We start from the raw sequence: 25,642 nt of genomic DNA, 5'->3' as shown, positions 1-25,642 counted from the left end.
CATCATGACGTCCCCGGAAGAATCAAATGGACAGTGACGTGTCTCCAACGAGGCTTTTTGGGGATGTATTTTCTGTGTTAGAGTTTTACTCGCTACAGGGTGTACTTTGAGGGTTTTGACTCTGCAGACCGTTTACATGCAGACAAACCTTCATAACACAAGGGGACGGGTACTAACCGGAAAAGCATGACATGGGACCTTTAAGGAATGAGCTGCTAACACAATCATTGAAACCCTCCGGAGAGCTGTGAGCTGTTTTTCTCTTACAGCATTTTCAAGTATCAAGAATAATTGACCTGCTTTGGATTGGCTTTTCCAACGTATAACTGAACTTATGAGGCAGTATACCTCGCCTCTAGTGAGCGGCCCAGCCCTTCGTATATTCCTCTGTATGTGGCCCTCGTGAAAAAGGTGTGAACACCCCTGCTATAAACTGTACGTCTACAGGTTTCAGTTTACGTCAAGAAGACATTTAACCACGGGAAGAGCCACCAAGATTATCTGAATTTGACTCTTTTTTTGTATTCATGTTTTCTTTTCCAGAGTGACTTACTACTTCAACGTACCAATAGAAAAAGAATAAACCTGAAATCTTCTCAGTCGTAAAGAAAACTATCGACATGATTATCCTGCAGATAATTACAATTTGACACTCGTGTCTTTTATTCCAGAGTTTACTTCAAAGCACCAATACAAAAAACAATAAGACTCTTAAAACGTTGTAAAAGAGTTATCAATCAATGTGGACACATGTGAGTGTGCAGATTCCTCTAAACTAATCGTCTGCCGGTTTCAGCTCACGGTTGGAAATGAAGTCAAGAAGACATTGGGAAGAGCCAGCATGATAATCTGAATTTGACAATTTGAATCTGAAATCTGTCTTTTTTCCAGAGTCAAGGCACCAAATGAAAAAGTGTAAAATGCCGTGTATGCAGTTGACAAACCAAAGAAATGTTGTAAACTGTTCGAAGTAAAAGAATAATAATAATAATAATATATTTAATTTATATAGCGCTTCTCATCTGCCAAGACAAATCTCGAAGTGCTTCACAACAAGGGATACTGATACACTTTGAGAGATTAAACAAATAATTGTAATAATAATAAGAAATCAAAAAATAAAATATAAAATAGAGTACAAAAATAAAAGTCGGAGATAGCGATAAAAATGGCAGTACTCCAGGTGTACCGTGCTCAAAGTTTATTGGAAGGCCTGCCGAAAGAAGAGGGTCTTAAGGCCGGTTTTGAAGACCTCGGTGGAAGGGGCAGATCTCAGCTGATCTGAGCTGTTCCAGAGGCGCGGGGCGAATGAGCAGAAGGCTCGGTCTCCCATTGTTCGGAGACGTGTGCGGGGGATGTAAAGAAGAATAACTTTTATCAGTGGAGGGTTAGTGGTGAACAATTTTTTTAATTCTGACCAAAAGTGCTTTATTTCTAAGATTAAAGTCAGATCTCAAAACGTTTCCTAATCCAACTTGATCTAGAATTAAAACCCACACATTTAAACTTGGGCACAGCCATCATAATAATCTTCATTTGACTCTATTCATTTAACATTAATGTTTTCTTTTCCGGGGCTTGATTCAATGCATCACTTGAACAAGCGTCAAACTCCATGGAAACGGCTGATTCCAAAAACATGAGAAAGCCCCAGTATAAACCTGAAACCCTTCTAAGTCGTATAAATAGAAGGCTGTATCAACGTCCTGCAGCCACCACGATCATTACTTTTTGACCCTCATAACTTTTATTCAGAGCTTACTTCAAAGCACCAATAAAAAAAACCTAAGTTGAGTGAGTACGGCTGATTGAAAAACACGAAAAATATCAGTTTGAACCTGAAATCGTTGTAGTACAAATCAATGTTACAGATCTACATCGGTGACTGCGATGGACTGTACTTACATATATATATATATATATATATATACCGTACTTTTCGGACTATAAAGTCCGCATATAAGCCGCAGCAGCTAAATGGTCCGTCTGTCTTGCTCTCGTTCTGTCTGCACGCTAATACAACATAAAATAGCACTGACACTTGTTATCTATATATATCTATCTATATATATATATAGATATATACGGACACCTTGTATTGTAGTTACTATCAGTACAGCCGCAGCGCCACTTTCCGAACAGGAAATGCACGCTAATACAACATAAAATAGCACTGACACTTGTTATCTATATATATCTATTTATATATATATAAATACGACATCTTGTATTTTAGTTACACCCGCTAGACCAGTGGTTCCCAAACTTTTTGTGCCCAAGGCACACCAAAGGACAAGGACAAGTACAAATATCAAGGCACACCTATTGTGCAAAATAGCCCTTATAACACGTGTTATCACTCATATCCTGTAAAATATCTGTAAATGTGCATAATTATTTACTAATGCCAAATAAAATGTGACAAAGACAACTATATTACCAGTGTGCGAAAAAGTACACGTCCCACCGTCCGGGACGTGTTATTTACAATATCGGACAAGTAGATCTTTGAATTGACTTGTCCGCCGGACAAGTGACGTTTTTCGACCTGATTTATTGACAAATTATTGATACATTCAGTTTACAAAAGGCAGAACTCATTCGCAAATTGTACGTGTCCGCCATTGTTCGTTTAGAAATGTAGTTTCGGTTCTGCTTGTCGATTCCTAAGGAAATGCATCTCGCCGCTTTCTGTACAGTTAACGGGGCGGGCGGAGCGGGAAGTGTAGCACAGTGGCAGGCTTGGGAAGCAAAACTCGGTTCCGAGTAGGAACAAATAACAATTGTCCGGTCCCGGGATTAATAAGAGTTGTGAGGCCAGGAAGCGAGGCCGAGCCCCGCGGACTGCAGCTCTCTCTATGCTCCGTATCAGCTGATCGCTGCACGGTGCAGCTCAGCGTCTCTCTCTCTCTCTCTCTTTCTACACACAGCAGATCCGCTGCCCGTTTAACAGCCGCATTTTTGTCAAACTTTCTTATGTTCTTTCTCTAACACGTAATGAAGGTTATTAAGCGTTTTAGCTCATGTGTTTGTAAAAGTAAATAAATGCGTGCAAGCGTCTTTGAGTTGTAGAAAAGCGCTAAGCCTATAGGCTATACATATAATGTATTATTATTATTATTATTAGGTTATGTATGTCCTATGTGTTGGACATGTGTGGTTGGACTGTGTCTCACAGCAGGCTGCAGTGTAACATCAGAGGACACTGGGCCAATTGTACATTCTCAAACTGCACCACTTAGAACTAACTAAACAATGCAAAGATTATTTTTATATAATTGTATTCAATAACAATAAGAAATTCAACAGTATGAAGTGATTTGTAAATAGGAATACAGATTAGGACTTAATGTTTTCATAAATATATTTTTCTCCCAGTTTGTCATGGGACTTATTTTTACCCTCTCAAAGAACTGGAACTGAGAACCGAAAATAACCGGAATCGAAAAGCAGAACCGGAATCGTTAAAATCCAAACGATACCCAACCCTTTGTGTGATGCAGTACAATCTTACCGCTCACTTACGTTAGCGGTGTTGTAAAAAACGTGGGAAAATGTAAAATACGATGACGAAGAAGAAGATTCCAGTGGCCCCAATTTTTGTCCATTCTGGACAAGTGAAAAATGTATTCGGACAAGTACATTTCCAAACTCACTTGTCCATGGACAAGTACTCTCTAAAAACGTTTTCTCACACTGATTACTCATGAAATATTTATTAACGAAATATTTCAATTTATTTGAAACGTTATCAAATTAGGCTTCATCAAAGCAGCAACACACATTTAAACCAGACAGGTCACAACATTAAAAATGAGAAAAAGGAAATTCAGCACAGAGAACGGTCAATGCAAGGAAGCTGCATTGTCCATGGTCCTGAACTACAAATTATAAATGTAACATTTCAGCAGAGATGGGGTCGTTACTAAAAAAAAGTAATATATTACACTACTTCGTTACTCTCTACATAAAGTAACTCGTTACTTTACTCGCAGGGCCGGCCCGCCCCTCCCTGCAGGCAGATCACGCAGACTTCTAAAGTTTCAAATGTTCTCTTTAGTTCAGTTTCCATTGTCGCATAAGACTGATCCAGATCCTGAATGTTTTCCTATCTGACCGTGGCTGTCCTCTGTCTCCTGCTATCTGACCGTGGCTGTCCTCTGTCTCCTGCTATCTGACCGTGGCTGTCCTCTGTCTCCTGCTATCTGACCGTGGCTGTTCTCTGTCTCCTGCTATCTGACCGTGGCTGTCCTCTGTCTCCTGCTATCTGTATATTTTGCGCAGTCTATCTCTGCTCACGCTGTTGCGTCGGCGTGTTCTCCTGCGTGTTGGCCATGTGTTGCACTGGAACCAGACACCGCAAAGACTTCAGCCGAGCACGTACGAACTGCGCATGCGTGAGTGGCAAAAACTCTCCTTACCAGCAGGCGGCGGTAGTGTGTATTCGTCATTCAAAACAGGCAACAACCGGAAGACAGAGAAGAAGAACAGACTGTGATATAAACAAACAACAAATAGCGTGTGCGGTAGCTCCACCTTAGCATGTGTTCTTTGCAGGTGCTTGTTGAGGTTTGACGTGGTGTTTACAGCAGTGGATAACAGCTTCTGGCCTGGACACAGTTTGCACCTCACCGTCACATTCCTGTCTATTCTTCGGATGAACTCAAAGTAATGGCCATACCTCCACCCCTCGAGAGTTATCGCTGACTCAGCCATGTTTATGCAGTACTGCACGTGGAGATGTGGACGCACAAGTCGCGTAGATTACGTACATATAAACCTACAAAGTACTGATATAGTAAATTAAAAAAATATTATTTTTGTGTAGTTGTATATTGCAATAATAATGTATGGTTGTCACAAAATCCCACGGCACACCCGGACTTGCCTCACGGCACACCAGTGTGCCGCGGCACACCGTTTGGGAACCACTGCGCTAGACAACAGTGGAAGGTTCGAGAAACAACCGTGTTTGCCGGGTGCACCGCGGCAGAGGTTCCAGCTGGGAACCTCCACCCCGCTGCGGGACCCGTGGGACCCCTGGACAGTGCGTCTTGGTCACGCTTTATATCGGCCGGCGCGGAGACAAATGCAACAACAATTGTCAAAATCCGTTAATATATGGATGAGTGTGGGGGAGGGGGGCTGGACACAGGCCGTGGGGGGACACCCGAGACCGGGCAATGTCCCCGGTAGAAACCGGGTGAAATAGCCAAAAAAAACAATAAAACCGGGGAAAAGTGGAAAAAAGTGTCCGAAAATAGGCACTCGTGAGGAGGGCAGAGTCAACTCCCGTTACATTCCTCCATGGTGTCATTTGAGCGAAAAACTTTTACAAGAACCAGGCTGGGGGGGTCAAAAGGGCTTGACCAAGGCCGACCCAAAGTGCGCGGTGGGCGGACTTATCACCTCCGTGATGAGTCTCCATTGTGATTTGAAAACTTCCATCAAACGAGTCCTTCGGTGGGCGGGGAAAAAACGCGTCAGAATCGTCACTTCCTGTACTGACAGTGGAGGTGTCCTGAGAGTGGAGGTCTGCACCGGAACTGTCCTGAGAGTGGAGGTCTGCAGGCAGGCTCCCATGGAAAAAGTCGCGGCTTATAGTCCGAAAAGTACGGTATGTAAAATGGTTGAAACAAAACGACAAAAACAAATAAAACAACAAAATAAAAGCAGCGACGTTTACACCGGCATGGCAACAATATGTATGCAAGTGCAGTCCATTTACCATTCACATGAATATTCTGCCCATTTTACATCAGATCAAACTGGTCCGTGTCGAGAACACAAACCTCCTTCACTGACGCATTTCCTGTCTATATTTATAAAACTTTCTGAACAACATAAAGTTTGCAGCTGGCGACCCGGCAGCCCCCGCACATCACACCAAATCCTGTCTCTTAGCAACGCTTTCACTCTGATCAGTCCAGCGACAGAAAGCATCCCCACGCAGAAAGTGATTCAACAACTTCACAGTCCATGGAGTTGAAAAGGAGAGCGGAGTCGTGAGGCGATGAAGCCACGAGAGGAACGATCTCTATACTTTATTTTGAGCTAGGAAAGCATCACGCTGTTGTTTGGAGGGGATGGAGCCGTCTGGTTAGAAACCGTCTCTGTGCTCGGGAGCATTATGAAACGCATTTGTCCTTCCTGAACCAACGATCAAACGCTTGCCCCAGTCTACGGGGAAAGACCCTTTCCTTGTTTTTCTAACGGATATCACTTTATTTGTGTCACCATTTCGGCTCTCAGGAGGAGTTGAATCCTTTTACAACTGCGAAATCGATCTTCAATGTTTATTTTGTAATACTCTGACAGATACTTTGACTCTGACTTCAGCAAATAAAGAAGAACAAGCTAAAGTTTAAGAATTGAAAGTCAAAGTCAACTTTATTATCTCTGCTTGTGTGATGCAAACAGGGAGAACAAAATGCAGTTTCTCACCGTCCCTCGAACATATTCAAATATATACAACAATAAATATACAAAAATAGTAGTCTTCACACACATTTGAGCAGGACACAGATTGGTGACTGAAACGGATGAATATATGACAACAGTGCAAATATACAACAGTGGAAGTAACTGTCTGTAGTGGCGAGGGAACAAGTGGTTCGACAGCAGGTTTTTCTTCAGGGTGAAGACTTTGTTAATGTGTATCTATCTCATGAGCTGAGGTTGAGTCTAGGTTTTAAAGGGACCGATCATGCAAAAATACACTTTGTGATGTCTTTTATACATAAATACGTGTCGGGGAACTCACGCAGCGTCAGCAAATAAAACCCTCTCTCTGTTCCTCCGTACCCAAATCTCTAAAAACGGGGCTACAACGGAGCTGACCCAGATTTGCGTCCGATATGACGTAATATCAGAAACGTTGCTATCAGAAACAATGCCCGACTGTTTTGGACGTAATATGGTCGGTGTTTACATTAGCATCGCTAGCACTCAGAGCTAACCTGTGCTGGAGAGCATGTGTGTGAAGAAGCAGGAAGTAAAAAGGAACTCACCTCGTGGTCTAACCGGAAAGAGGGAAAGCCTTTGAGCTCCAGACTGGTTCAGAGAGAATCTTTCTTTTTTTTTTTAAGCTACTGACCCAGATCAGAACGTCTCCATCAGGGCTGAAATAGAGGGGTATGAGGGATGTCTAAAATGCATCTGTTTGGTACTTTGAGCAAAACACTTCATAGACATGGTTTTTATATTTATATTTTTTATATATGCCTAAAATAGAATAATAGGAGAAGTTTAAAAGGGGAGAGGGGAGATGTGGGAAAGGAACAAGTGGTTCAGCCGCAGGTTTGTGTTCTTTGTTAATGTGTATTCATCTCACAGCTGTGTGTACTAAGTGTGTGTACTAAGTGTGTGTACTAAGTGTGTGTACTAAGTGTGTATACTAAGTGTGTGTACTAAGTGTGTAACCGTTGTCCCTGCAGAGAAGGATGACCCCTCCTCTCCGGGGGATCTGGCCTGGGACGTGGACCAGGGTCTGATCGCTCAGCTGAAGGAGCAGTACAGGAAGGAGCGCAAGGGCAAGAAGGGCATAAAGAGTGAGTCCTGCACCCAGTTTACCCCCCCCCCCCCCTCTTCCTGCTTGTATTGGTATCTGTTCCTTTATCTCACTTTGATGTCATGTGTTTCCTCCCCTCACTCCGTCAGGGTGTAACTACTAATCACAAGCATCAAATCAGCTTTTGACTTCACCAGTATCTGCAGGCCCACGGCTTTAACTCACATGCTGACTCATCAATGCTCCTTTAACACTTGCAACGACTTGCGTACGGGGTTGCCCAGTTAGATAGATGTTAGATGTTTTGCTGACTGACGCTATAACCGTCAATCTCTTGGTGATATTTAGAAAACCACTTGTTTGATTTCTTTGTTAGAAAACATAAATCTGGCATATAATTGTTAGAGAATAGACAGTTTAAAGTCTGTACGAGACTGTCGGATACAATACCTCCATTTTGAAGTAAACCAAAACCTATATTCTGCTTTACCGTCCCTAAAACCCTAAAACCCTAAACCCTGTCTCTGCTTTGCCTCAGTGTCTCCCCGTCCCTGTCTCTCAGAGATGTAGTGTCTTCTCCTCTTGTCTCTGTCTCTTTGTCCTCTTCTTGTTTAGTTTTGTCTCCTTTGTTTTTCTTCTTCTTTTCTTATCGTCACTTCTTTATATGTTCTACTTTAATGTTCTGAAGATCCCCTCAAGTCCTAACAGCGATGCATTTTAAGCATCGCATTCATGCTGCCAATATCATATACACGTCTTCTCTTTCACTCTGATTCACTATAGTGCCATGAGTCATCCTCTGTGTGTGCAAACAGTGAGGGGCTTTTACAAAATGCATTATGTTCTTGACATTCATCCGTCGTGCAGTTTTCTGATATCGATGAATTATGATAATATCAAATATGGATGTCTCTTCGTATCCGGATTGTTGCTGGTTCATTTCATCTGTTCCACTTTGGATACAGAGATTCTTCTGTTGCCGTTTCCTGTCACGTTGTTTCTCCGGAAATGTATTTTATTTCTTATTTTTTAGTAATAAATGTTCTGATACCTTTCCATTTTGAGCTAATAGTGCTTTTACTTGAGTATTTTGATTTTATGATACTTTAAACGCATACTTTTTTATATCTCAGAAGCAAATAGGTACATTTATTACATGATGCAGTAATATACTTCTAATGTTACCCTGTAGCATACAGTGTCGAAAACGGGTGTGCAATTGGGACACGACAACATCAAATAGTATTCGTCAAAACCATTAAATACAATAGTTTGTTTCTGTGGTTCTATTTGCTTGATCTTTTCTGTTGGACCCTCTGCTTTACTCCTCCTTCATGCTGTGCAGATTTAACTGTCTTTCTTACAACAATATTAACCTTTCTTTCACTGTTCACTAATGTCTGCTTTTCACCTCTCTCTCCCTCTCTCTCTCTCTCCCAAACCTCCCCTTTTCGTTCACCGTCTCTCCGTCTCCTTCCGACTCCATGTTAGTTTCCTCGTCTGATTTTTGTCTCCCTCCTCCTTCCCGTCCTCCTCCAGGACCGAACCGCTCTAAGCTTCAGGACATGTTGGCGAACCTTCGGGACGCGGAGGACCATCCCTCCATGCAGCCGCCCGTCACCCCCCCCTCCCGCCCCACTGTTCCCAGACTCAACGAACAGGAAGTGGGACGCTCTGAAGATGGTAACCTACCCTACTAAACCTGGTTTATGCTGTTGATGTACTGAGATTTTAAGGGTGTCCATTATCATCTGGCCGGGGACAACAGCAGGGGGTTACCTTGGTTGCTGATTGGCTAATGGTTACACAAGCCAAAAAATCGTTATGACGTCATAAAGTGGCCAAAATCTGATCAGCTCATTTTCAGACAGGTTTTTATAGAAATGGATCAAAAAGAGAGAATCTTTTTTCCTGAAGCTTTCAGAGTCTCTTTACACAGACAGGGTGTCCGCGGGGTCTTAAAAAGTATTAAAAGTTGATAAATCAATTTAGCGAAAATTAAGGTTATTAAAAAGAATTAGACGGCATTTTCCAAGGTATTAAGAAGGTCCACCGCAACGACAACATGAAACACCCTTTAATTTACTGAAACAACATGTCGGGAAACCCCCTCAAGGCGGCCCTATGCATCGCGTGCCATAAAATGCTGCTTCTTATTTTAAGTTTCGTTGCCTTGCTCCGCTCTGTGGGGGGGGGTTATCGGCTGGTGGACTACCTGAGAGATATCCAGCAGGAGAACACGCCATCCACCACGGAGAATAAACAGAAGGGCAACCATGACAACCATGCTCCGGAGTCTTCTTCGCTGCTTTTGGTGTATTTTGTGGCGGCAGCAGCGCCACTTACAGGCCTGGCATATGTACTACAGCGTTTCCAGCATTTCCAGTATTTCCAGCGGTCTAGTGTGAACGGACACGTTAATGAATCGAATGCGTGTGAATGTGTTTTACTGTATGCGTCCTCGTGGGGCCGGGGTCTAAGCCAAACTATATCCGGTCACAGAGATCTGCTATTTTAAAGTAAGGTCAACACATATCGACCCTAAATATAGTCTATATTAAAGGTGGGGAAGGTAAGTTTGAGAAACCGGCTCGAGATCGCTAGAATTTGAAAATACACAACCGGAGAAAATCTGCCACTTCCTCACAGAGCCCCTCCTCCAACACACACGAACGCGCACATGACCAATGAGGGCACGAGATAAGTTTGTGCCCCGATGGAAGGCTGACAGGCAGGTAGGCCATGGTTGTACTTTTTACAGTATTACGGCTTCTACGGATGAAATTTTTTTATGGATTTGTTGTCAAAGCACTTCAGATATTCATTGCTATCGGGATGTTAAGAGCATTCCATGGAATATAACAAAAAGTGTATCTCGAGCCGGTTTCTGAAACTTACCTACCCCACCTTTAAGAACGAGAAAAGTCTTAACATATATATCGTTTTTTGTAAACATATGACCAATGTGTGAGGGTGATGACGTCAGAGCATCGTCCTCTGTGCCGGGCTTAGCCCCGGACAGCCCCAGCCCAATTTAACCCCTGGGTATTTGTGAGGGAGCTCCTATATGGCATTACCCCGCTGAAGCTCACCAAAGTTTAATATATTTCATAGTTCAAAGTTTTGTCAATTGTTTTGTTTATTGGTCAAATACTGGTTTGTACTGGTTTCTGATGGTTTCACTGGAATGAAAGAGCACAGAAGCAGCAAAGCAGCATGCTGCATTAACCCTGACCTTCACAGAGAGGTTGAAGTTCATGTGGAGAGGAGGCTTCAGTAGTCTGTCTGCACTCTGTTTAGTTGTGCTATCTTACAATCAATATAGTCAATGTGAGGTAAAGTGTGTCGCCAAGGTAACCGGTTAGAACTCGAAGTTGCGATGAGGTCTTAAAATGTATGGAAAGGGTCTTAAAAAAGGTATTAAAAGGTTTTACATTTGACTTCAGGATTCCTGCATATACCCTGACAGAGGGGACACATTGATGTAGAAGAGACTTGAAGAAGAGGGGACACATTGATGTAGAAGAGACATGAAGAAGAGGGGACACATGTTGATGTAGAAGAGACATGAAGAAGAGGGGACACATTGATGTAGAAGAGACTTGAAAAAGTGGATTTTGCATAATAGGTGACCTTTGAACCCAGGTGTCTGTTTGGTCTCCGTAGAAGCGATGACTTTCCTGCCGTCTCCTGGGAAGTCCTTCATAATGGGCCGAGTGGACGAGGCGGTCTCCAACGAGCTGGGACTGGGAGAACTGGCCGGACTGACGGTGGCCAACGAGGCCGACAGCCTGGCGTACGACGTGAGTACAGAGTGAAACCGTTTGCGTGGAGAAGAGACAGAAAGGCCACACTTGTGAGGAAGGAGCTGCTTGGCTTGGGCAGAGGAGATGTGTCCCATGTTTCATGGACGCACCCCACACACTCAGCCCTGCTGCTCCTTCCACAAATGCTTGTTCCTCACAAATGTGGCACCATTGGAATGGAAAGAAAACAGGCTTTCCAACGGTATAGGATTTATTGCCAAGAAACATTGTTACGACAACTAAATAATCTACCAAACACAGATTTCCTTACTTTTTGTGTTAAGTTTATATGTGTAGACTTTATATAGACCTTTTGCACGACTTTTGTTGGATTGTTGGAGGAGCTCAGGTCAGAAGAATTTCATTGCCGTTTCTGCACCGTAGCTTTGTGCATATGACAATAAAACCTTTGAATCTTTGAATCTTGAGACGAGAGTTTAAATTATACCCCCCTCCCCCCTCAGATCACCAACAACAAAGACGCTCTGAGGAAGACGTGGAACCCGAAGTTCACCCTGAGGAGTCACTTCGACGCGGTGCGCGGTCCTGGCTTTCCACCCCGTGGAGCCGGTGCTCGTCACGGCCTCCGAGGACCACACGCTCAAACTGTGGAACCTGCAGAAGACGGCGCCCGCCAAGAAGTGAGGCTTTATGTCAGGAAAGATCTCACTGCAGCTTGAGCTCCAGGCTCAGGATCCATGTGTTTCTGATCCTCTCCAGAAAGGAAGTAGTCTTCACATACAGAGCATCAACTAGTTCCTGAGCAGTGTCCTTCACATGCTGATATCCAAGAGAGGAAATTACACAGTCACGAGATGGAGGAATACCGGTTCATGTAGGAAATCATACATCCTGTCATGTTCAAAATACTGTGTGTTTCTCTAAATCGGAAAATTCTGACTTTTTCTCAACATTTCAAAATAATTTTTCTTAAAATCTCAAAATTCTGACTTTTTTTCAAAATCTAAAAATTCTGACTTTTTCTCAAAATTCTGACTTTTTCTCCAAATCTCCAAATTCTGAAAAAATAATCTGGAAGTAGTCTACACACACAGAGCATCAACTAGTTCCTGAGCAGTGTCCTTCACATGCTGATATCCAAGAGAGGGAGTTACTCAGTCACAATATGGAGGGACATAAAGCAGTATTCAATGTTTACTTCAGATTAGCTCCACGTCAGAAATGAGCATGCTTGATGTCTCTCTCCATAGAGGCTGAATCATCATGTTAATCACATAGCTATCATCTGCCTCAAACAGTCCTGATGCTCTTCTAGGTCATCACACATCCTGTCATGAACACAGCTGCAGTTGGGATACCTTTGTTATCACGTTGCTCTCATGCTGGAAGAGGACTTTCACTATTTTCCCAACACTTTACAATGTCATTCAGGCCAGGGGTGTCCAAACTTTTTTCACCGAAGGCCACATACAGACAAATATACGAAGGTCTGGGCCCCTCACTAGAGGCATATCGCCCCGTAAGTCAAGTTATAAGTTAGCTAAATTAATCAAATTTAGGTCAATTGTGCCTGATACTTGAAAAGAAGAAGGAAACCGCCGACATCTCTCCAGAGGGTTACTCAATTTAGTCAGCAGCTCATTCCTTAAAACAGAAGCTCAGATTGATTACAATAAGGAGAAATATGAAGTGTCTACGTCAAGCTTGTTAAGTTAATATGTCATTGGGCTTTTTTCTTATCAACTAAGATTTGTTGGAACATTTTCCAACTTTAACTGACTGAATTTATTTGAACAGTGGACTTATTAACACATGAATGCTACTGTGTGATAGATGTTTACATATATATTTAAGAAGAAGACGAGCTCAAGTTTCATTTGTGGGCCGTATTACAGTACATTATACTTTTTGGAATTTTTGGCCGATTCACCCCTGAATCAGGCATTCATGTACTGTAAATATCTACCTCAGTATTTATTTACATGTTTATTCTATTTTATCTTTATTGTGTACCTTGTGTGAACATTGTTTTTCACTCTGCTGCTAAAAAACCCTAAAGTTCCATCTTATCTTATCTTAATCTGAAAAGGGCTATTTCTGGATTTATAAGGAAATATTTCAGTGAGATGTGTTTTCTTGTTTTCTGTTCATCCTTATATTTATTATAGCGCTTTATCAAAGACTCTCAAAGCGCTTTACAAATACACATTACACACACAGATCATACATGTAATGGTGGACAATACCCACAGGAGCAAATCCGGGTGAAGTGTCTTGCCCAAGGACACAACGGCCTGACGCAGTGGGGCGGGAGCGGGTTTCGAACTGGAGTTCCCCAACGCCCCCTTGAACTGCGCCACCCGTCCCTAATATAACCTCTGTTCTGGTTGTTTCCCCTCCAGGTGTACTGCTTTAGACGTGGAGCCTATCTACACATTCAGAGCTCACAGGTGAGATCCCTTTCACTTTTCGTTTTAGCAATAAACATATAGATATTTCCTGTAGAACAAAAGCTTGATTAACAGGCTGTTTGAACTCAGCCGAAGAATGTTTATTTAAAATATTCAGAAGTTTAAAGAAAATGAAGATACATTTTGAATTTTGATCTTGGACGTTTAATTATGATTCTGCTTTTACTCAAGTAAAGGACCATTGGAGACATTCTTATATTCATGTCGTACATCAACTTATCTCGTTCTTTTAAATAAAATAACATTAATATTATTCATAACGACATGTTTGTGCGCTGTGCAATAGCTGGCTCCTAGTACTAGGATGGGTCAAATGTCACTGTGTGCTGTGTATGTGTGTGTGGCAGTTAAAGAGGGTTTCATCCTCCTCTTCTATTGGATATTTGATTTCATGAGGCTCCACAGAAATGAACTATCTCATTAAAATATAAAAACGTCTCCCTGTGCAGCGGTGCGGTGCTGTGCGTCACGATGAGCTCCAGTGGAGAGCAGTGCTTCAGTGGGGGGGTGGACGGTACCATCCAGAGCTGGAACACCCCCAGCCCCAACATCGACCCCTACGACTCATATGGTACGCTCCAGCAGTAATTTACCTGCATGCAGAGATGGCAAAAGTACACGTCCTTTACTCAAGTAGAAGTACAGATACTTGTGTTTAAAAAGACTCTGGTAAAAGTAGAAGTACTGACTAAACTTCTTAACTCAAGTCAAAGTAAAGAGGGCTTTGAAGTGTACTTAAGTAAAAAGTACCCATAACTAGCAGCTGTTTTAAAGAGTACCTGACCTCCCTTTATATTAATAGAACAATAATGTCATTGTTAGCTAATGAATGTTTCCATGCCGACCAACGGCAACATGACAACGTTTCCATTGGTCCCTCTTCTTTAGAGAAGACCAGGAAGTGATGGATACACGGATCGTGTTCAAATCAATAGGCACGCAATGACTCTAAAGAATAATGATCACGCACCAAACACACATTCAGACTAAAGGAACCAGCTGTTTGGGAAATGAGAGAAGTAGAAAGTACAGGTATTTGAGTTCAACATGTAAGAAGTAGAAAGTACAGGTATTTGAGTTCAACATGTAAGAAGTAGAAAGTACAAGTATTTGAGTTCAACATGTAAGAAGTAGAAAGTACAGGTATTTGAGTTCAACATGTAAGAAGTAGAAAGTTCAGGTATTTGTGTTCAACATGTGAGAAGTAGAAAGTACAGGTATTTGAGTTCAACATGTAAGAAGTAGAAAGTTCAGGTATTTGTGTTCAACATGTAAGAAGTAGAAAGTACAGGTATTTGAGTTCAACATGTAAGAAGTAGAAAGTACAGGTATTTGTGTTCAACATGTAAGAAGTAGAAAGTACAGGTATTTGTGTTCAACATGTAAGAAGTAGAAAGTACAGGTATTTGAGTTCAACATGTAAGAAGTAGAAAGTACAGGTATTTGAGTTCAACATGTAAGAAGTAGAAAGTACAGGTATTTGAGTTCACCATGTAAGAAGTAGAAAGTACAGGTATTTGAGTTCAACATGTAAGAAGTAGAAAGTACAGGTATTTGTGTTCAACATGTAAGAAGTAGAAAGTACAGGTATTTGTGTTCAAAATGTAAGAAGTAGAAAGTACAGGTATTTGAGTTCAACATGTAAGAAGTAGAAAGTACAGGTATTTGAGTTCAACATGTAAGAAGTAGAAAGTATAGGTATTTGTGTTCAAAATGTAAGAAGTAGAAAGTCATCAGAAAAATAAGTAGTGGAGTAAAGTACTGATACCAGAAACATGTACTTAAGGACAGTAACAAATTATTTGTACTCCACTACTTCCCACCTCTCCCTGCATGACAGCAGATGCAGAAGATGTTATTTTGTAATGTTTGATCCCTGTTTTACTTTTATGTATGCAGCACGATGCCAAGTCAAATTCCTCGTACGTGTCAACCTACCTGGTGATAAACCTGTTTCTGATGTGTCCTGCAGAGCCGTCTGTCCTGCGGGGGGCGCTGCTCGGTCACTCAGACTCAGTTTGGGGTCTGGTCTACAGCTCGGCCCACCAGCGCCTCCTCTCCTGCTCGGCTGATGGTACGGTCCGGCTGTGGAACGCCGCCAGCATCTCGCCGCCTCTCGCTGTCTACAACGAGAGAGGAGGTACGACACGATGTGATAAAGCAAGACAACATCTTCAAGACCCTTTAGTGAATTGAATACAAGTCAATAGTTTAAAACAGTAGGGAGACTATAGTATAGACTGTAAAGTATGACTTCCTCGAAGCATGCTGATGTATATTTCATTAAAGGTTGGCTTTTTCAAATAAAACAAGACCCATCAACAGACTCTGAATAATAATAATAATAATAATAATACAAATATATAAATAACTAACGCAACCCTACGCTGTGTGTGTGTGTGTGTGTGTGTGTGTGTGTGTGTGTGTGTGTGTGTGTGTGTGTGTGTGTGTGTGTGTGTGTGTGTGTGTGTGTGTGTGTGTGTGTGTGTGTGTGTGTGTGTGTGTGTGTGTGTGTGTGTGTGTGTGTGTGTGTGTGTGTGTGTGTGTGTGTGTGTGTGTGTGTGTGTGTGTGTGTGTGTGTGTGTGTGTGTGTGTGTGTGTGTGTGTGTGTGTGTGTGTGTGTGTGTGTGTGTGTGTGTGTGTGTGTGTGTGTGTGTGTGTGTGTGTGTGTGTGTGTGTCAGAGCTGGGAGTGCCCACCTCGGTGGATCTGGTGAGCAGCGACTCGGCTCACATGGTGACGTCCTTCAGCACCGGACACATCGGACTCTTCAACATGGAGACGCAGCAGCTGGTCCTGCAGCTGGACTCTGCCGGACCTCCAGGTTACATCATAATAATAATAATAAAACTACATGGGATTTGTATAGCGCTTTTCCTAATGCTCAAAGACACTTCATAAACTCAGAACAGAAACAATACAAAGAAAACAAATAAACGACCATCCACAGGCTGACCTCCACACTCATGAGGGAAACTGTAATACTGTTCAATGTCATTACTACGTCTCTCTCTTGGTTGTAAACAAAACCACATAGTTACACAAACACCAGCTCAACAACATATATAACGTTGTTCTGCTGTGAAGATCCCTCTCCTGCTGCTGTGCGTTCCCTCGATGCTTTGAGTCTCTGTGTTTCCTGCAGCAGCCTTGAGATAACACCGTCTCTCAGAGTGCGTTCGGTCCCCGATGGACTAAAGATTGTGGGTTTTAAATGTTAATGCTGTCCTTCTCACGTCCGCCCACACACAGAGGCTCCCTGCAAGATCAACAAAGTGCTGAGTCATCCCACGCTGCCAATCACCATCACAGCTCAGGAGGACCGGCACATCCAGTTCTTCGATAACAACACAGGTGACAGAGGAGAGCTTTCATTACATTCAAAGACTCAAAGGTTTTAAAGAGGACCTATTATGCAAAATCCACTTTTTCACATCTTGTAAAGAGACTCTGAAAGTTTCAGGAACAAAGATTCTCTCTCTTTTTGCCCTGATCCATTTCTATAAAAACCTGTCTGAAAATGAGCTTATTAGATTGTGGCCACTTTATGATGTCATAACGATGTTTGGCTTTTGTAATCACTTGAATCTCCTCCTAGAGCACCATTGTGTTCTTTGTAACCAAATCGCTCTCAGAGGGGTGCGGGGAGGGGCTCCTTATTTTCATCTACGGCAGTGGTGGGGAACCTCCGGCCTCCGGGCAGTATACGGCCCGCGAGACAATTTGGTACGGCCCTCGAGGTAATTTATAAACACACGCAAAAAAGAAAAAAAAATTAAGAAATCTAGAAAAAAATTAAACAAGCGAGTGCCTGTTTTTCCTGGCCAAGGTCTGGGTCCTTGAACACAACACGAGCCTAACGTGTCATCACGTGGTATATGTCTCGTCTGACAGGGGGCAGTTCTGACGGGGAGCACCAGAACGCGGTTCCGGCACTTCAGAAATTGCAGTACCCAAAGTCCGTACACATGCCGCAGTTTTTGCGTGGCTGTGTCTTTAGTTGAAAGCCCAGTGGCGATCTGTTCATCTGTCATACTGATCATACAGTCATTAGCATCTGGTTAGCTAGATATGCTAACGAATATAAGAAGCTTTTTCTCCAACCAGTGAGGTAAAGGCACATCTTTATATGATCATTATAGTTATAAAAAAACAAGAGAATAAAGTAAACGGGTATAAAATACTATATGACAGTAAAAAAAAAAGTTGTTATTAACAAAGAAGAATACAGTTTGAAAGGAGAGTGATTTTTAAAATATTCATAAAGAAAAATAAATCTGCTTCCAGTTGTGTTTCATCTGGGTGTTGAGAGATGTGTCCATAGATCTCCTAATGTTGCTCTCAAAGTGCACCAGATTGATGCTTTTAACTTCAACATTTAAAAACAAATCTTCCCAGGGGAGCATGCCCTCCGGACCCCCCTAGAGGAGGTGAGGTCCCCCCCACTTAAATCATGTTCACATGGATAGGAAACTAAATACATTGGCACACATCTTGTGTCCATATCTTTCTGTTTTGGTGGTCACGCCACACCGTGCACGTGCATGCATGCGCGAGTCATGGTGAGATATCTGGATTAAGAGGTTGCTTTTTCTTTGCTGCACAGAATGAAATGAATGGGCTGTGATTTTAGTTTTTTTTAATTCAATAATTTGTACGGCCCTCTGAGGATATTGTAAAAATTGAAATGGCCCTTGAGAGGAAAAAGGTTCCCCCAAGTGATGCTCCAAAGATGCTACTGAGCTATAGAAATGTTTTGAGCTTGACATACAGGGGACTTAAAAAGCTGTAATTGAGTTATATTTAATCTCTTTCTGTCGTTATCAGAGTGATTAAATTGGATAAAGGGTCATTTGTTCTTCTTTTTCCGGTTTGAAGGTAAACTGATCCACTCGATGGTGGCTCACCTGGACTCCGTCACGTGTCTCGCTGTGGATCCTAACGGACTGTACCTCATGTCAGGAAGTACGTATTCAGCCATCATTTCTGTTGTTCATTGTGAAAAATGTAAACATTCAAGGATGGCATTGTTGGGAATAGTCTGTCTGTTTCACAACAATCTAAGAAAATGTCTTTATATCGGATCCATTGTACACAGTTACATTTCTTAGCACAGAAACATCAAAAGACTGTTCAGATTTAGGAAGCCTTCACTCTTTATCCTCTATTTAATATCACGAGAGATTCATTGCTGTGTTTAACATTTCAATCGAAACATAAACTAAGACTGGAGCCACATGAGAACGGGAACGCAAACGAACCAAAATCGTTATCAGAAAAGTCTTCCGTCCACACGCAATAGGCACCAGAAACGTGTCCTTCCACACGAGACCGCTCGACCCGCTGGAGACGCTGTATCAATCAATCAATGTTTATTCATATAGCCCAATATCACAAATGTTACATTTGTCTCAGTGGTCTTCACAGTTTGTGCAGAATATCAGTATGACAATACGACACCCTCAGACCCTCTGTCCTTAGACCCTCTGTCCTTAGACCCTCTGTCCTTAGACCCTCACATCGTACAGGGAAAAACTTCCAGAGAAAACCCACAGTTTAAAGGGAACATGGGAGAAACCTCAGGGAGAGCAACAGAGGAGGGATCCCTCTCCCAGGACGGACAGACGTGCAATAGATGCTGTGTGTAAATCGAAGAGATAATACATTTGCTGTAGTACATATGCCGGGCCTGTAAGTGGCGCTGTACTTCCGCCACAAAATACACCAAAAGCAGCGAAGAAGACTTCCGAGCATGGTTTCCATGGTTGCCCTTCTGTTTATTCTCCGTGGTGGATTTAGCAGCAGAGGTCGGGAGAGGCAGCAGCAGCTGATCTCTGATCTCTCTCTCCTGTCCGATTAGACTTCACTCGCGTTTATGTCGATCAGATCTAGGTAGTTCTAGCTAATGATAGGACTGCCTGAGTGTCAAAGGACACTTAAACAATAAGCGACATTTTGACCGGAGAATTTTTGATTTCGGCTCACGGAAACTCTGCTGTGCGGGGGGGGGGTCTGCTGGAGGCACCTGCTGGGTGCACTGTCCTGCGAGATACCGGGACCTGGCTCGAAACACTCAGAAAACTGTTGTTGTTGGCGAAACACATCAGCAATGACGCGGGTGACACGGGGTGAGCAGGAGAGGCGGGGCTATGGCGTCATCGTTTTCAGAAAACGATCGTATAGGGCGTACACACAGAGCCGTTTGGCCCCCCAGAGCGTTTCGTCCGCAGATCGACCCACCTTGGGACCCGTTATCGTTATCTGCGTTTCCCCGTCGGCCTCGTGTGGCCGAACCGTCTATATGATGGAGAACTGTATGATATGACCGTTTTCGTTCTCGTGTGGCTCCAAAAGAGATGCCCCTTGCAAAATACGAATTGCAGTAAAAAAAAAAAACAGCAACATTTAGTCAGAGTATAAAGTACTATCGAAAATCGGAATATTGTGAGTTTACTCTACCGGGACTGAACACCGGAAAGACTGATTCACTTTATTGATCCCAAATTGGGAAATGATGAGCAGCAGCAGCAGCAGCAGGTTAGCAAGGCATTGTTTAAATAAATAAACTGTGGGGTCTCGAGAAATACATCCTCATTGTCTCCTTCCTTTTCCTGTTTCTCTTCCTCGTCCTCCTCCACTTCTTCCTCTCCTTCTTCCTCTTCCTCCTCCTCCTTCTTCCTCTTCCTCCTCCTCCTCCTCCACTTCTTCCTCTCCTTCTTCCTCTTCCTCCTCTCCTTCTTCCTCTTCCTCCTCCTCCTTCTTCCTCTTCCTCCTCCTCCTCCTCTTCCTCCCAGGTCACGACTGCTCCATCCGCCTGTGGAACATGGAGAGTAAGACGTGTATCCAGGAGTTCACGGCGCACAGAAAGAAGTCGGAGGAGTCGATCCACGACGTGGCGTTTCACCCGACAAAATGTTACATCGGCAGCGCCGGAGCCGACGCGCTCGCTAAAGTCTTCGTATGACCGGAGACACGGAGGAAATGAGAAAGAGGAGACACGGAGGAAATGAGAGAGAGGAGACACGGAGGAAATGAGAGAGAGGAGACACGGAGGAAATGAGAAAGAGGAGACACGGAGGAAATGAGAGAGAGGAGACACGGAGGAAATGAGAGAGAGGAGACACGGAGGAAATGAGAGCGAGGAGACACGGAGGAAATGAGAGCGAGGAGACACGGAGGAAATGAGAGAGAGGAGACACGGAGGAAATGAGAAAGAGGAGACACGGAGGAAATGAGAGAGAGGAGACACGGAGGAAATGAGAAAGAGGAGACACGGAGGAAATGAGAGAGAGGAGACACGGAGGAAATGAGAGAGGAGAACGTCTCTACATCTGAAAGCTGAAGGAGACAGTTTACCTGGACTGCTCCTTCTAAGATTTGTCAAATATTCCCCCCTCCCCTCTTCCCCTGTTGGGACTTAGGCTGGCCCGGGTCCCGAAAACAAACAAACCTCTGGATGAGACGATGAATGAAAACAGGAAGTGGCAAAAAAAACAAAAAAACAGGGACTCTCAGAAGTTTTCAGTAAAGCTGGAATCTCTTTTCTTTTCTCTCCACTGACCCCAGAACAGCCTGTGTCTGTCGGTGTTGCTTAGAAATGTCGTTCATGATAATGTGCCTTTTTACTTCACAATATGAATCATTTAAGGTGTTGAGGAAAATGTATTTCGTGCATCAGAAGATCCACTTTTATCTCTCAAAAATAGACAAAAGTAACAACCCACTTTTTCGAATATTCAGTCCGATCTGAATGCTTCTTTTGAACACTAAATCCTTTCCTTATGATCAAAAACGCTCTAATTTCGCCTCTCGATGACCTCCCACTCTGCACAGAACTCGTGGACTTTTGCTTTCAATCGAATTTGGTGTGCTTTTTCCTGTTTTAAGTTTTTGCTTGCAGCCTGAAGAAGACTTTTAGTCAGACCCATACAGGTTTCATCCAGTTAACGCTTACACTCGGAGGTAAGAGGTCAAAAGCCATGACCCTTGTTCTGTTTGGAGATGGTAGTGCGGGGTGGACACTCTGAAGGCAGGTCACATGATAAACATCTGGTGGGTTTCATTTCAAAATGTGAGGGTTTTCAACACATTAGTGATCCCATTAGTAGACGAAGAAGAAGTTATGGCGCATTTCCACTACAGCGCGGTTTAAGAGTGCCGTGCCCGGTCCGTTTTTGGTTGCGTTTCCACTTGGCGTAGTTCCGGCTAGCGGGTACTTTTTCACAGTTTTTCTGGCTCTCCAAAATCGAGATTCTTTCCGGGCCAACAACCGGGCTGAGTATGCTAAACTAGTGAGAGAATCGCTGGCAACGACAACAACATGAACATATTTTACCGTGATTTAATTGTAATACACGTTTCAAAATGATGCCGAAGTAACAACATACTGATACCGTTTAGTAAAAACCATGAATTAATGCTTTGACAAGTCTGCAGACAGACGGCAGGCGAAACACCTTTTAAAATGCGTGTTTTCTGAATGGAGATCGGCTAAGCTAACGTTGTATATGCTCCGACCGTCCACACTCGCAACAACGGCCTACAGACATAAATAAACCAGCGACTGTATTCTCCATGACACAGGCAGTCTGTGGTTTGTACTTGTTTAACTTCTGTCTAGTTTCTGAACAGATATGAGGAGCTGTGAGCTCTGAGGGCTAAGAGCTAACGGCTGGTTTTGTGTTTCGCATTGAAGATGACGTCACGGCTCCGCCTACACTGCGTTACTATAGTTACTACCCCAGTTCCTAAACTGTAATGGAAACGCAGCATAAAGTGAGCCTGGCCTAACGAGGCCTAACGAGGCCTAGCCATACCGTACTAAGCCGAGCGAGGCCCTGCAGTGGAAATGCGCCGTTAGACTCTGTTGATGGAAGATGGGGAAGAGTTGCATGAACCAGCAGAAAATCAGGAATTGGCTCGTTGATTGATTTTGTCTTCACTCTGCTCCTGCCAATTTAATTTACACATTTCCATCAGAGCAGCAAACATACATGAACACACTACAAGCTTAATATCTTTGTTTAACCCATACTGACAGAAAGAGGAACACTACAGAGAGATGTTGCAGCCTCTTGGTCATTTGAATTGAACCCCTTCAGAGTGTTTGGATGCAGCAGTGACATGTTGTTGACGATTACTGTAAAATACTGCACCTGTAAACACATCTGCCGTCATGTGACTCTTTAATAGTTGAAGATCAAACAGAAAACTTCTCTCCAAAGTGAACAAAAGAATCTGAAATATTTTGGGTTTGATTTTCCGAAATTCGCTTTCCTGTGAAATATTTTGGATCGAATCCTTTCTGATTCAGTGGTTTTGATCCACGTCGTGCTGCTTTTCATTGTGTATTTAAAGTCTGACAAACTAAAGCTTCATATATATTATTTTTCTTTGTATTAATGAATTACTTACTTAAAAAAAAACGCCAAATTAAAGCCAAAAGACTCAACGAGGGACGACGAGTTGCTTCCTACTAAACCCGACAGTTGTTGTTGCTAATGCTAATTAGCTCCTTTTGTTGTGAAATAACATTTGAACAGCTGTTTTAGTTCCCAAACCACACACACACACACACACACACTCCCCTCCAGATTTGTAAAACGCTTTATATGCTGACTGCCTGAAAATATTGTATTTTGTGTAATTATTATTATTGTTATTTTGAGCAACGACTAGTTTTTTAAACAATTTTTTGTGTTTGGTGACAGAATTGTAAAAAACACAGGTAGATATTTTTTTTATTCTCTGTTTTACTTGAAGTGTACTCCTTTGGGGTTTCTGCTGGTGTTGTAAGAAGTATTTATTTACTTGACTTTACCTCTCAGCACTACATAACACTTTGTTGCTTTTTACCAAATTATCATCTCAAAAAATTGCAGCTGTTTGTGAGACGGGGAAAGTTTTGGGTCGGATTTTGTGTTGCTTTTCTTTTAAAATTGCAAATGTGTAAAAAGGGTTAGCAGATATGTGTACAGTTTTAAAGCAGATCTATTTATAAACGTGGTGTAATTTAAGGGAAATTCAGTGAATCATTTATGGACTTTAAAGTGAGCTGAACGATCAAATATTATTTATGTTACACGTACACATTTAGAGAGTCAATGGCTGCAGTTTAAAGATGTCCTGTGAAATGATGCATTGTTCACCTCCTCGTCGTAGTCTGAGTTCAGTGACGGGATGTTTTGAGTGCTGTTCCGTTAAAAGGCCGAAAATGTTTGTTGAATTCTGGAACATTTTAAAAGCTCTTTATTCAAAAAGTTCACTTTAATTCCAGAAGAAAACAACTCACCCGTTCAGGTTCATCAGACACACCGAGTTTAGATATTTCTATTCCAATAAGATACTTTAAAGAGGCCCTGTTATGCTCTTTGGGGTTTTCCCTCTCCTGTTGTGTATTCTATTGGTGTGTGCATGTTAACGGTCTGCAGAGACAACATTTCCATGGAATTGGGATTGAAACGCCTCCTTTGTTTATTCTGTAACATAGGGACATCACTATCACACTGTAACGCGTTTCTATTGGCTAGCACTCCAACACATCGTACATGATAGGCTAAGGGGCGGGACATCTCTAAGTGGTTGACCAATCACAACAGAGCCGGCCAGCTGACCAATCAGAGCAGACTGGGCTCTGGTTTCAGACAGAGGGTGAAAAGAGGTGCTGCAGCACAGGCAGTATGAGAAGAGCTTTTTGAACATTAAAGCATGGAGACATGTAGAGACACTACATACTGATATACACCTGAACATCAGCAGGAGAGGACTCTTTAAAGTAGAGACACAACATACTGATATACACCTGAACATCAGCAGGAGAGGACTCTTTAAAGTAGAGACACTACATACTGATATACACCTGAACATCAGCAGGAGAGGACCCTTTAAAGTAGAGACACTACATACTGATATACACCTGAACATCAGCAGGAGAGGACTCTTTAAAGTAGAGACACTACATACTGATATACACCTGAACATCAGCAGGAGAGGACTCTTTAAAGTAGAGACACTACATACTGATATACACCTGAACATCAGCAGGAGAGGACTCTTTAAAGTAGAGACACTACATACTGATACACCTGAACATCAGCAGGTGAGGACTCTTTAAAGTAGAGACACTACATACTGATATACACCTGAACATCAGCAGGAGAGGACTCTTTAATAGATACACTACATACTGATATACACCTGAACATCAGCAGGAGAGGACTCTTTAAAGTAGAGACACTACATACTGATATGGACCTGAACATCAGCAGAATGGGGCCTCTTTAAACTTAACAGGGACAGAAATATAATGGCTTACTGTATGCCAATAGCTAAGTAAACAATTTGTAGATCCAACATCTCTGAACCAGGAACTAAATCCCAATTTTCAAACAAAGAGAATATCACATATGAGTTAATACCACAAAAACTGAAAAACATCCAGAGCAGTGATTCCCAACCTGAGGTGATTACAAAGAGAGAAGAAATAAATACATTCGTTTTTTTATTGTGAAAATCTAGTTCGGAGTCTTATTGTCATTAGGTGCAGGAACTACGTAAGGAAACGGTTTCTCTGCATTTGACCCATCCTAGTGTTAGGAGCAGTGGGCTGCCATTATGTACGGCGCCCGGGGAGCAGTGTAGACTCTGATCAGTCCAGCGACAGAAAGCATCCCCACGCAGAAAGTGATTCAGCAACTTCACAGTCCATGGAGTTGAAAAGGAGAGCGGAGTCGTGAGGCGATGAAGCCACGAGAGGAACGATCTCTATACTTTATTTTGAGCTAGGAAAGCATCACGCTGTTGTTTGGAGGGGATGGAGCCGTCTGGTTAGAAACCGTCTCTGTGCTCGGGAGCATTATGAAACGCATTTGTCCTTCCTGAACCAACGCCACCTCC

At 42.7% G+C, this 25,642-nt stretch overlaps 1 pseudogene; it reads left to right on the top strand.

The window, feature by feature from the left end:
* Nucleotides 1-24,132, top strand: part of LOC117450167 (striatin-like) — a 69,196-nt pseudogene extending 45,064 nt beyond the window's left edge.
* Nucleotides 24,133-25,642: the final 1,510 nt, after the last annotated feature.

This window comes from Pseudochaenichthys georgianus, chromosome 1 (genome assembly GCF_902827115.2).
Source record: "Pseudochaenichthys georgianus chromosome 1, fPseGeo1.2, whole genome shotgun sequence".
NCBI lineage: Eukaryota > Metazoa > Chordata > Actinopteri > Perciformes > Channichthyidae > Pseudochaenichthys > Pseudochaenichthys georgianus.
The sequence above is the reverse complement of the archived record's forward strand: the minus strand, read 5'-3'. Positions and strand labels throughout refer to the sequence as shown.